The 14,260-nt window shown below is 32.9% G+C and overlaps 1 long non-coding RNA gene across 1 annotated transcript in view; it reads right to left on the bottom strand.

Annotated features, from left to right (window-relative positions):
* Nucleotides 1–1,188: 1,188 nt before the first annotated feature.
* The window catches only part of LOC105296968, a 57,570-nt gene continuing 44,498 nt past the window's right edge, over nt 1,189–14,260 (bottom strand). Inside the window, exon 5 of the long non-coding RNA XR_002782115.1 lies at nt 1,189–1,402. This is a non-coding gene — a long non-coding RNA (uncharacterized LOC105296968). The remainder of the gene's footprint in view (nt 1,403–14,260) is intronic.

Raw genomic sequence — 14,260 nt, 5'->3', positions numbered from 1 at the left:
TGTCCACAGTTTAGGCAGGGGGTTAGAAATACAGAGATCTGATAGTGGGAAACAGTAGTAAAGAAGGTAAAAACTGATGAAAGCCTAAACTATGGTAGTTACCGATGTGGGTAAAGGTAATTAAGCCATCAGAGTTGTTTACATGGGAATAGATCACCTTCCTTATAGAATAATTTGCACTCCCACCAATGATTCTACAAAGGCATCCATCCAGTCATGAAACACAGATAAATAAATGTAATACTAAACTCATCTATAACCTATAAAAACATATTCTCTATGTTGCCAGATTTTATGGAGACCTGCGTAATTAGGCACATAGGCATCAGATACTTTTTGTGAAGACTTACCTGTTTCTCTTTCTACTGTATATTCAAAGGAACATCAGCTGTCAATATTCTGGAAAGGATACAAAGCTCATCTTTCAGCCAGTTTTATGGATGGGTAAAGCCATACCCCATTAGTTTCACTTTGTTTTTTCCTATTTCCTTTATGGAACTTTATGAGGTATAACCATAAAGTAATGATTTTCTTATGTGGTTTGTAAACTAATTCTGAAGGCAATTTTAAAAGAGGTTCAACACAATTTCGAGCCATGGCAGCACTGTTAAAATGGAGGAGAGCCTCCTCAGGCAATCACTTTGAAGAGGGCAACACTCATTAGTATGTGTTTTTCTGGGATGTCAGTTTTAAAAACACCTTTTGCCTTATCTTGACCCTCATATATCCACTGATTTCTGAAGCATTCCATGAGGATTTTTAAACTAATTTATGGTTATGCCTTATTTTAAAGGAGAAGTTAGAGTTACATTAAGGAACCTGTTTTTTCCCTTTCAGTAAAAGTCAAATAAGTTTCTGTCTGGAGGACTTTGACAACTTTTGCATCCCCGGTGGACACATAGCAAGCCTGTGGCTCATTTGCACACCCAGGAGAACAGAATGCAGGGAAAGCAACCAGAATGGACCTAGAAATGCTAAGGGCAAAAAAGCAAGATTCAAGCAAATCTTGGAACAATCTCAGGAACATGAAATATATGCTGACTCCAAATGTGTATTTCCATTCTTTAAAAATGAGGCAGCCCTGATCCCTTCAAGAAGAAAGTTAAGGAAATCAGATGACTTTTATTGATTTATGGAGGGGCTATCCACAGAGGTAGTAATTCTGTGCATAGCTCACTAATCCCTTGCTTCCCCTTACCATACAGTCAGACACATAACAATGGAAATGCTCATTCCTCCTTCTAACAAACCCCCAGTCACTCTCTAAACTTTTATTCTCCTACACATCCAAGAGAGGTTGCAAGCGTTACCAATATCGTTATTCTGTCTCCCTCCAAGTGCCTTATGCTTCTGCTTTCATCAGGAAAGTCCAAGCTTCTAGTGAATGCAGTGCCTCTCCAACCTAAAAGTATAAGATACACAAACAACTTTGGTATTATGAATTGATGACAACCAGATTCTTCTCTCGATAATTATTGGCTATAAAAGCAATCAAGTTCCAATCCTTGTTATCACAAGGTCTAATGTAAACTTCTGAATTTTCCCATTTCATTCTGGTCCTAAAATACTCCCTGCTTCTGATGGTGGGAGTACAGCATCTGTGCATTGTAAATCTATTCTGTTTCTTCTGGAGTCTATGGACATTTACTATAATCAGTATATTCAGCCTCTTATGACAGTTTGATGAGCCTAAAAGCATGCAACTATCCATAACTGTTTTTTATGTTCTTGTAAAACTTAAGCTTCACACTAGAAAGTTACTGATAATAATTATAATAAAGTATGAATAGACTGAGATGAGTGCTGTCAAGAATCAGAATTTTTAAAAGTAAAGGTGAGTATATTTTAATGGATATACATTACATGGAGGTAGGAAAGCACAGAAGTATAAATAAATAAAAGATATTTTAAAACTTGCCAATAACCAAAACTTTTGTTCGAAACATTCCTTTACCTTTTTATGATAAAGTGGGATATTCTATGCTGGAAAGATGTGAGGAAGTAGACATAAGTGGCACTAACAGTCTATAATGGAATAATTTAAATATGATACCTCTTAAACATAAATTTTAATTTTTATGAGTTTGTATTTATTTCTTAGCATAAAAACTACTTGTCTGCTTTGTAAGTTTAAACTTATATTCACAAAGAGCATAAAATATAAACATAACCTAGATACATATACCAACATTTACTTCCTATTTCCCAATACCCCTGATAGCAAATCTAGAGCACAGTGATAATAAGGAGTATTTGAAATGTAAGCACTACATAAGTGCAAGGCAGATTTTTTTTCTTCAAGGGTTAAAGAAGTCATATTAAAAATGAGAAAGCTTTTAAGATAAGCAAATCACATGGTTCCAAAGCATATTTATGGGACAAAGCACACCAGCTTGAATGTTCACAAAATGGTAATTCCACTGCTATAAAGGGGTATTTCAATGGTACACTTTGTTATCAAAAACTTCTTTCTTAAAGAAGTAAGCACAGAAATGTGTTCTTGATTGGACTGCTTCTTTTCCATCACACTTTGGGCTAAAGGGTTATGGATGGTTGCATGCTCTTAGTCTTATTCTCAACAATATGGTTCTCCCAGCCAGAAGGTTTAGCACACTTAGAGCAGCTGTTTGAGAGCTGGGACTCTGACATCAAACTGCTCAAGTTTGCTTTTGACTCTGGCATTTATTAGTCCTAAGAAAAAGGGAAACAACTTAATCTTTCTGTGCTTCATTTCCTCAGCTGAGGGTATCAATGGAATCTACCTTGTAAGGATGTCATAAATAATAAATTACAATATTTATGAGTACTTAAAACCATGACTAACACTTAGGAAAGTGTTTACATTTGTATACACATATATACATACATGTATGCACATACCACACATACATGTGGGTCTGTGAGCCAGTGCAATACTGCTAGTAGAGAAGTTTTTGTATCCACAAAAGGTGTTTCCTGTATCTGAAACCTGAAAATGTGGCCTAACAAAGGAATATGTGTTCTGGAGAATATCTGGAAAATATAGAAGACTTCTAAGTTAGTACCATTTCCCCTTGTTTGCTCTTAGTTACTATTATTCTAATCCAGTGCTAGGAAAAGAAAAGCTTCATTATTATCCCAGGCTAAAATTGTTCAAGGCAGCTTTGTTCCCTAGAACTTTCTAATCGGAGGTATCTCTGTGCCTAGATACTAAGTGGAAAACTATGGGTGACATTTTAGATGATGGACAGAATTTTGCCTTCTTAAGTGTCACTTTCAGAATATTTAAGGCATTCAGAGCTAGAGATGATGATATTTATGAGACAAATATTGATCATTTTCTTACGCTTACAGATTTTTTGTGAAAACCAATCTCACTACTCTCTATCACACTTTTTTCAAATGTTCAACAAATATTTATTGAACACCAATTAAGATCCAATCACTCTGATAGATAATGAAAGTACACAGATGAAAAGCATGGTGTCTACTCTCTCTGAGATGTAAATATAGTATTAATATAGTGGGGTGAATCCTGAAGTGCGTTACTGTGTTTCTTAGAATACCAATTCCTTGATGACTGAAATATAAAAATATTCTTTCCATTTTAGTAAAAATACTAGAATGTATCCAAGTTGAATGTCGATCAACTCTACTAGAGTGATTCTTAAAATAAATAGAGTATATGATGCTAATCAAAATACTGATGGTAAAATAAATTTTCAAATTTCCATTTAGAGGATTTTTTAAATTATCCATAGAAGTTAACAATTATCAATTAGTTTACATTTATTTAGTCTCTTAAAATGTGCTTTCATGTGATGAATAGCAACTTATCTTTTATACTTGGAGCTTTGATTTTCAAAAGTCCATGATTATAAACATATCTTCAATCCTTTGTCATATATAATTCCAGATAAGAAGAAAATTTTTGATCCTGATATATTTCTGATTTATTTTAGCTTATATATTATGCAGTCTTTCATTTTGAAATTTTTTGAATGTTTTCTATAGGAAATTTTATTTACTTCTTGAAAACCTACTCTATGTACATTGAAAAGTTACTATAGGAACCTCACACAAATGGAAAATACGCAAAAGGATGATAACTACTGTTTCATTACTTTCCTTGTCTTCCCAACTCACTGACTGCAGAAATAATCATTATTACCAATTTTTTGTTCATCTTTTTAAAAATCATCTATGAATTTAAATAAATGCACACATATAATTATCATAGTGATAATATATTTACATGATTCTTCACCTTGCTGTTGCACTGAATGGAATGTAGAAATCTGTCCATAAATTAAAGTTAGAAGTGCCTCATTCATTTTGAAGTTTACACAGTGTGGAGGACACATCTTAGAGTGACCTCAGATAAATTATATCCTCATGTCACCCACTGTGCTTGAGAGTAAGCAGAATGTGTTTTCAACCAATAGAATATGCAAAAGCGATAGAATGCCACTGCCTGGATTAGGTTACATCACATGGAAAGGTGAAGAGATGTCACTTTCATGATTACTTTTCTTAATATAAGATTCTGTTTGACAGATGGCTTTGAAGAAGTAAGTTGTGATGTTATGAGAGGCTTTTCAAGGGGGGCAAGTGTAAAGACCCAAGGGCAGTCGTAGAAGCTTAGAGGCATCCTTGCCGACAGCAAGAAAAAAAAAGGCCTCACCAATACAGCTGCAAGAAAATTACTCCCACCTACAACCAAATGAACTTAGAAGTGGATTTTTCCCCCTCAACCCTCAGATAAGAATACAGCTTGGCTGACGCTTCGATTGCAGCCTTGTGAAAACTTGAGCACAAAATCAAGCAAAGCCATGCCTGGACTCCTGACCCAGGGAAACTGTGAGATAATAAATGTACATTGTTTTAAGCCACTAAATTGGCTTATATTTTTTACACAGCAGTGACTTAACTACATTGGGTGCATCATCATATGAATATGCCATTACTTATTGATTGATTCATGTTTTTTTGAATCTTGAGGGCAGACAGAAACTTGAATTAACAAAACTCCCTATTTTGTGGAAAGCTATAATCATTGGTTCAAGGTCTTTTTGACTTTTATACTTATTTGGTTACTTTCTTTTAACCATAATCTTCACTCACACTTTCCTCCCACCGATAGGCAACCTTTATGAGTTTGATGTGTATCTATTTTTGTTAGACTGTATTTCTGTTGTGTGTACATACATTGAAATTTGCCTAGATCTTATTGAGGTACAGGTTGTTTTTTTTTTTTTATTTTAGCCAGAATTATATTTTTATGATTGACCCATATTGTTGTATTAGCATTTATTTAGTTGTTGCTAATATCTAATAGAATTCCATAGTATATGTATATCACTTTCTTTTCTGTTTCTTCAGTGATGAATATCTAGGGTGCTCACTGCTTCACATTACCACAAACCATCTTATAGATGAGCTTTTATGCTCCCATGTAAGAATTTCTCTAGGTATACACTCAAGAGTAGAACTGTAGGACTGTAGGATATTTTGATACTTGATTTACAGATTGATATTTATAATGAGAATGGCTACTATATTATATTACATAGTGTGACTAGCAATGCAAAGGGATTCGTGTTTTCCTAAAGCCTTGTCATAATCCAATTTACAAATTTTAACAATCTAGTGGATATAAAATAGGATCTCACTGTTATCTTAATTTCCATTTCTTTGATTGACAATGAGTTTCAGCCCTCTACATTCTGTTAACCACTTGCATTTATTCATTTTTAGATTGTCTATCTATAACATTTGCTCAAATTTTTTAATGTACTTACATTCTCTTTGTATTTTGTTGATATTGTTAGAGGAAAAGTGTGATGAATTTCCTAACTTACTGTAGCCCAGACTGAAAACTTAATTAGGAAGAATTGTTATGAAGTTATAGGACTGGCAAGTAGTGGTAAACAATTGATAACATTCAGTTAGATGTTTTTCATATTCATGTACCCATACTGCATTGTCTTGCTTTTTACAGCTTCATGGTAAGAACGGATGTCTTCATTTGTGTTCTTTAAGCTTGTTTTAGTTATTGAAAGTCTTCTAATTTCAACTAGATTCAACTTAATTTTCACATGTACCCACAAAAATCAATAATTTTGGGGAGATTATGTTGAATTTGTATATTAATCAAGGAAAAATCGGCACCTTACAAATATACAAACGAGATATATGTTTCTATTATTATTTCCTCTTTCTCCATTTTCTGAAAGAAGTCATTTAAAATTGGTATAGTTATTTTCTCCTTCTTTAAATATTTTAAATACCATCCAGGTCTGAAGCTTTTTTTGTGTAAAGAAACTTCAAATTTAATTTCTTTACAAAATACCGGAGAATTCAGACTTTACATTATTTTATGTCTAATTTTGAAATTTATTTTCAAGCAATTTATTTATTTTGTCTAGGTTATCAAATTTATCAGAATAAAGATTGTTCAAGACATTTAGCTTCTTAATATCTTGTAGGATTTGTGGTGATATCCCTTGTCAAACATGATATCATTTAGTCATTACCACATATGTGAAAGTTCAAGCATTTGTTCAAATATTTATTGAACACTTAATAACCAGTGTTCTAGTCACTCAGAATTCAGTATTCAGAAAATCAAACAAAATACTGCCCATATGGCACTTACAATCTAATAGGCTTACTTTAAAATCCAAATGTTAAATGTGCTTTATTTACATGAATTGTCATCTGACAATTTCTTGTTCCTCCTCTACTATGAAAAATGAATCAGATTGATATTAAAAGTCTAATTATTTTTTTCCACCACATGATGTCCAATTTAAAACTGGATCTCTCTTTGGTAAATATTCAAATTCAGGATGTTCTCATTATAACCAATAGCTGTCCAGCTAAAAGTCATATTAGCATTTAGATAGAGCTCTATTGTAATAAAAAGAAAAAAATCACCAAGAAAGTAGAGAGGGATTTGGTAGTCTTCTCTGGCATTTATTTGGCTGGGACAGCCCACAGTAATAAAGGAGGATGTGTGACAATCAGCTATCAGGGTTGCCTAAATGCTGGGAAAACAGGAATAAAGTCTGCTCTTTAGTCACTGGAAAGTTCTTCCTACCTGACTGTGGCAACACTTCATGATCTATGCGCTCTCAAGTGTTGTGAAACATGGGCTTCTGCTGCCATAGTGCTCTTGTTGTAGGTGACTCTCTCTCCAGGCTTCCTTCCTTCTGCTCTGGTTCCAAAGAAGGGCTGTCATATTCACCCTTGGCTCCTACCAGCAGTTCACTCTGTGTCATCTTTTGAGTGTTTTTAGTTTGGTAAATTTTCTGTGTGGTAGTTCTTCCAGTACACCTCTCTCTCTCAAGTAAACTCTGTGTTCTGCATTGCATAATGTAACCTTCCCAGAACTTCTTTTTGTTGCCTGCCCTGAGCCCCAGGATACTGGTTATAGTCTACCTGCATCCTCCCCAGACCATATTTAAGCCCAGCACAACACAGTGTGAGACACTTGTTTGTACTCCAACCATTCAGGAATCCCAGATAAGAGTTTTTCCAGAACATAGAAAAGCTCTCAAACTTCAAAGAACATTTTTTAGGGCCCTCATCTTTATTGGGAGAAATACTCATCAAAGCTTTTCTGCACAAGTAGGTTACAAAGAGAGAGAAATGTTCCTATTGCCCTTTAATCTTCGAAGAATCTTTTTTCTCAGAAGGCTTCTTTCACATAATTTGCTTTGTATATGTACTACAGGAAAGACAAAATAAATAAATTCATCTTTACTCAAACGATTATGTCCTACACCAGATTCTAGGTTAGTAGAGTTTATTTTAGTGTAATTTAGTGTCCCGCCTCTTAAAATTAGGGTAGGGGATGGACTACATGAAAAAAAAAAAAATAGAACTTTTAGTGTAAGGTCTAAAGTCATTGCTACAAGTAAATACATTTTATACCATTCCATTTCAAAGAGTTAAGAGTTAATATGAGCAGATCACGTTCAAAAAATAAGTCAAAAACAGGGTCAGCCTTCAGGTTAAGAAGCAGAAAGCAGCAAGAACTGAGGAGTTGTGCAGGAGTCACACACCTGCTGTTCGTTGTTCAGTGTGGGGCTAAGATACAGGTCATCCTGCCTTGGAGTGGGAAGCGATCTTTCTAAAACATGAGAGCAATTATTTCCTCAGTGGCTGAAGGATTTCAAGAAATGTCAACTTGGACCCAATTTGGACATTGCTAAAATGAGAGCTACAATGCAAATGCCACACACAAAGAGGGGCTAGACGTAAACATGAATTGTATGGCTAGAGGGAAATAACCTACATATAAAGCTTTCCTTTTTGTACCTAGACGGACACAGTGTGGTACAAAAGAAAAAGATTGGGATCTGGAATAGACGACATGAGATCAACTCATAGCAGCCTTCTAAGAGGCCATGATGCTTTGGGGAATATAATTTGATCTCTCTAAGCTTCATTTTCCTCAGAAGTAAAAACGGAGATAACCAAAACACCTCTTTTACAAGCTCATGTAAGGAATGTATAATTACTAATATAGTTACTAGTTATGATCTTTTCTATTCTGACATTTGTTTATTTTATATGTTAAAGACAACTGATATAGAAATCTACTACTGCAGGGAAACAAAAGAGTAACAACATAGGTAGCATTTTTCCTAGGCTGTAACCACTGAAAGGGATGACATGTCCGTGGATAGATACAGAGTCAACAAATTAACGTCCTTTTAACAAGGCTCTTTTTAAAGTCTATTCCAAAAACTTCTTAATACCATTGTAAAAAAGTGTTTAATTCTTTTCTCCATTAAATTATTTATTCAATTGTAAGTTCATGTTATTCTCAGAACTCACAAACCGAGAATATAAAATAACGTCACTTTTGCCATCATCTACCCTGTTTCCAGGGTTGTGGAAAGTTCATTCTTCTACTAGTTTCCCTTTCCCATATAATTTTTGGAAAACCCAAAGGGACACTTACATTTTCCATAAATCTATATGGGTGGTTGGTTTTCAAGTCTGCCAGATATTCTAGCAATACTTCTAAAAATATAAAATTTACCTCCAGTTTTATGATCGACTCTTCCAAGCAACTCTGTTTCTACTTACTGATATATTTCAAATGCTATCATACTTACTGTTCCAAATGTAAATAAGATCAGGCAGTATTATTTTACTGATTGACTTAAAGTAAAAAATTGTAGTCCAGAAAAGCAATCTGCAATCTGCTCTCAGAGCAAGATTAGAGTTTGTAGAGTTCACTTCAGAGCTGGGCCCCAGCCCACCACCATGCTTCAAGGCTATTGTCTTTCAGTGTAGAAAGAAGATACCTTTTTTATGACCAAGAAAACTTTCTCTATTATTTTGCAGGACGATGAAATCTTTCTGAAGAAGTATATATCTGCCCTAAGATGAAGCAAAAAACTACTTACGTGCACAGAATAAGCACTCTTCTAGTCATAAAATATTTGGAAATATTAGGGTCCATTCTCAGAATGCCATAACACAAAAACCATTTGTGAGACTCTGCTGTTCCATCCTAGGATCATTATGTACTCAAATTCCTAGCATTAGAAATTCTGAATCATCCCTCCCACTCTTTAGATGCTCACACTTTAGTTAGAAATATAGACATGAGCACAGATGAGGGCAAGTAGCCTGTGATCTCTGGAACAGAGACATGAACCAAAGCAGTTGTTGCTCAGAGGAAACATTAACCATTCTTGGGGTCTCAGAAATAAAATCTATACTTCCCTCCCCCACCCAAAATTAGGTTGTCTTTTTAAAGTCGTCGGATTGTTTTAGCCAAGGAGAACAAGGCATCTCAACCTACCAAATATATGCTGTAATTTATGATTTGGAGACAATGATAATTTGATGCAACATTGGGGATGTGTAGAAAGTGGCTGCAGAAGCAGATAAGGCTAAAAAGTGAAGGATCTCTTAAATTAGGCTTAAGAGCTTGGATAGTAAACTGCAGCTAATGATAAGGTTGTTCACAGTCTACTTGAGGTCAAATATTACATTCTCGCTATTCTTTCCCTTCATAATCAATAATATTTGATAAGAATGGACCACAAAATTTAGATTTCTTATTTGATGACTACAGGTAAGGAAGGGAAGACCACTTTGTAGCTGTAAGAAATTATATTAATTATTTAATAATTTTAAAATTATTGTGAAATATATGAGACATTTTTGGGAATATGAAAGTAATATGACAGACGAAAATAATATAACATGAAAATATAAGAAATATAATATTACAAATATAATATAATTTAAACCCCTGCTTTATTCTTCCTTGGTAGCATTTTTTTCACTCCTTAAAACCAGGTAGTAACCAATCTCAGTAATTTAAAATTTAACTAATCTAATTTTGAAATTTTTTCTTCCAACATTTATCGAATCTTTCTCATGTATATGCACATATATATACACAAATGTACACATATATGTGCACATAAATATATATACATGAACATATAGTCTATATATGGCTTTGAATGTTTTTAAAATTTTAAGCTATATGTATTCTTCTATGACTTGTTCCTTAATTTTCTTCAATATTTATATGTGTGATTCATCCATTTAGATGAATAGATACATGTAATACTATTTTATTTATTTTCATTATTGTATAATATTCTATTGTATGATTATTACATATTACATATCCATTCCTTTGTTGATGTAAATTAGGTTGCTTTCAACAATGCTGCTGTGACTATTCTTGAACATATTTTTTGGTGCATGTGTGTATATTTCTTTGTTACATCTCATCAAAATTTATGGATGGTGCGTAGTGGGGGATTATTTTTATATCAGGTGCATTGTATTTCTAGATTAGGAAGACCAACTTTTTAAAATTGTGTATATTGTGCTTTCATGACCACGAATCCTAAAAGAAAGAATTTAATAAATTGCACAATGGCTTTTAAAGCTTTTGAGATTTCTAAGATCATTATTTACAATATTCTTTATCAGTCATTTCCTCATTTTATATTTAATGACATCCAAATTACCTTTAATACTTATTATTTCAGCAGTGATTGTTTAATTTATAATAAAAATCTCATCACCCATCTCAAAACCATGCTACTAATGTAAATTACAAATTTTAGAATCTACAAAACCTGATAGGATCCAGTTCAAGGACATTTATTGTTAAAATATTTTTATAATGTATTTCTAGATACAAGTAGCCTTTAACTATTATAATGAGCATCCAAAAAATCTCTAAAGAATAAGAATTGAATGCTGACATTTTTTTCTAAGTACTTTCATGAGAACAGGGTGAAATATCACAGGGATCTTCTTCAAATATCTACCATAGGAGATAATTTGACACATGCCACATTTTGGGAAATATTAATCTTTTCTTTCATATCTCAAGGGGGAAAAAGTTAATGAAAATATTGTGACTAACCTTATCTAAAATGTTCTAGTTTGATTTTTATGCACCCACAGCTAAACCAAAGATAACTAAGCACAAAATGCAGAATTAACTAATTTAAATTTAACAAATATTTGCTGAGCAACTTCTTTGTGCATTCTATTCTAGAACCAGAGATACAGGGAATAATAAGATAAAATCCAGCCACATGAGGCTTACACTCTAAAATATTGGCTTTCACAACACCATGTAGTGTTGAGTAATATTCTAGAATTCTGACTCAGCACCAAACAGTTTTAAAGAACATATTTCTTAACATAAATAATGACATAGAATATATGGTTCCACTTACATAAGTTACTTAGAATTGTCAAACTCATAGTTATAGAGTGAGAATGGTGGTTGCCAGGGGCTAATAGGGGAAGAGTTTGGGGAGTAATTGTTTAAATAGTACAGGTTTTCAGTTTAGGATACAAAAAGTTATGGAGATGGTCAGTGACCATTGTTGCACACAATGTAAACATACTTAATACCATTAAGCTGTGTATGTAAAAATGGTTAAAATGATATATTTTGTTAAGTATATTTTACCACAATAAAAATACAGTGAATGAAAGACAAGAAACTATATAAAGAAAGTTTTGATAAGTGAACAAAACCTGGAGGACGATAGGGAGTCAAAAGAGGTTTGTTTGCTCTATTTTAAAATAAAGGAATCATCACATGTTTGAGATACTCAGATTACAGGGAGATATGGACGGTGAAGAGAAAGAAAAACAGCAGTAATTAAGGGAGCAGAGTCTGTGGGGGGAGTCGCGAAAGGACAGAAAAATGAAACAATATTCTTTGGGGAAGCAAAATTAGGTAGTAAAACTATATTTTAAAAAAAAGGAGCCATTAATATTAAAGTAATTGATGTGAAAGTCAAGATAGCGTGAAAGAGAAATGTGGTCAGGAGGGGACACGTAAGGAAATTTGTGGGTGAAAGAGAAATGTGGGTGAAAGAGAAATGTGGTCAGGAGGGGACACGTAAGGAACTTTAGGGATGATTGCTCTGTTTCCTGATCACAGTGACAGTATGCTTGCTGTAAAGTGGTGGGTGTATGCTTTATAATTATTTGCTAAATTTCATATTTGTGAATGTGTGTTTTATTTCATAATATCAAAAGTCAAAAAAATTACAGCAAATACAAAAGAGGACCAATATCTCAAATGCCTGTAGAGTACTTACAGATCACTAAGGAAAAGATGAATAGCCTAAGTTTTTTTAGTAGGTAAATTATATAAGTAATTAATTCATAAAAAATAACTACAACTAGACACTAAACATACAATATAATGCTTCACCCTACTAATCATTTTGAATGGTAATTAAAATGAGAAAATTACTCTTTTTAAAAATAAAGTTAGCATAAATTTTAATTAGGCAGATACTCTTTCAGGCTGTTAAAATGTTGGGACAGACATTGTCTTTAACTGCAGGAGGAACTTCTATTTAGATTAAAAATGGGCAAAATGTGATAAAGCAATTCTACTTACTGAATCTATTCTGCAGTAATTAAGCAATTATCTTATAAATTATTGTACAAGGTTTTTTACTGCAGAATTATTATATGGTAAAAAAAAAAACAACAGAAAAGAAACAATCTAAATATCCAAAATAAAAAAAAAAGGTTAAATAAATCATTTATGTTCATGTAATGCAATATTATAGAGGCATCAGAAAAAAATGAAATATGTCTTATGTACTGGCTAGGAAAAATGTTCTTGGCATATTAACAGAAAAACTTTTGTAAAGTCTAATCTCATTTTCATTTTTTTTAAATGTGTATGTATGTACTTATTTGTGCATGCAACATAAAGACTTATTTGTGCATGCAACCTAAAGACATAGCAATCTACTAATATTTGTTACTTCTAAGGAATGTAATTAGAGGATGGAAGATTAATTCCTGCTTCAAATCTAACTATCTATCGATCTACAGATTGATCAGTTGATCAATCTATCATCTACTGATGTATCTCTCTACCTACCTATCAATTAAAATATATGAAATTGAGGGTTTCTTGACTAATTTTACTTCTTTTTTCTGTGTGTTTTTAATGTATTTGAAATATTTTCAAACAGAAAAGTGGTTGAGAAGCGGCTATGCATTTAAATATTGCATCCTTTGTTCACTTTCTCTTTACTTTGATTTGAAAAACTAGTACTACAGTTTTAATAGATTCCTACTTCTAGATTTTAATTCAAATATACTATTTCCTAATGCTTTTTATATCGTTTTAATTTTCCTCTGAAATGAAACAAGAATCCAAAGTTCTTTTTCAACTCTTTTTTAAATACAGGAGTAATTTTAAGGTTCAAGATAAAGACAATCCCTCTAAATTAGGGAGCTATGTTTCTTAGGTGGTTGAGAGGATTGCAGACCTCATTCTATTATGGGAGTAAATAATCTATTTGCAAACATTCTTCTTGAGTTTACTCTGGAAAATGTTAATTGTACTGGTTGTTTGGGTACTGATGACAAATGCAATTTTTTAAATGACACAATAAATAATGACCAAATAAAACACTTCAATCAGAAGTGACAGGTAATTTACTTCTGAGAATATTACAAAGTTAAAATTCTAGATGTGCTATGCCTTGAGTGCTTTCTCGAATTATAAAAAAATAATTATGTTTCAAAACCTGATTTTTAAGCCACCTGCTAATTATTTATGAGGAAAATGCTATTAAAATTAGAACTAAATTTTCAAAATTTCTTTTAAGCTTGCCTATATTCGTGATTAAATCACCCATTCTGATGATCAACTCCATAAAAAATGAGACTGATTTGATTACTAAATCAAATTAACCATTCTAGTGCTTATTTTCTTCTGCTAGCTTACATC

Source organism: Pteropus vampyrus, unplaced genomic scaffold (assembly GCF_000151845.1).
Source record: "Pteropus vampyrus isolate Shadow unplaced genomic scaffold, Pvam_2.0 Scaffold133, whole genome shotgun sequence".
Taxonomy (NCBI): domain Eukaryota; kingdom Metazoa; phylum Chordata; class Mammalia; order Chiroptera; family Pteropodidae; genus Pteropus; species Pteropus vampyrus.
The sequence above is the reverse complement of the archived record's forward strand: the minus strand, read 5'-3'. Positions and strand labels throughout refer to the sequence as shown.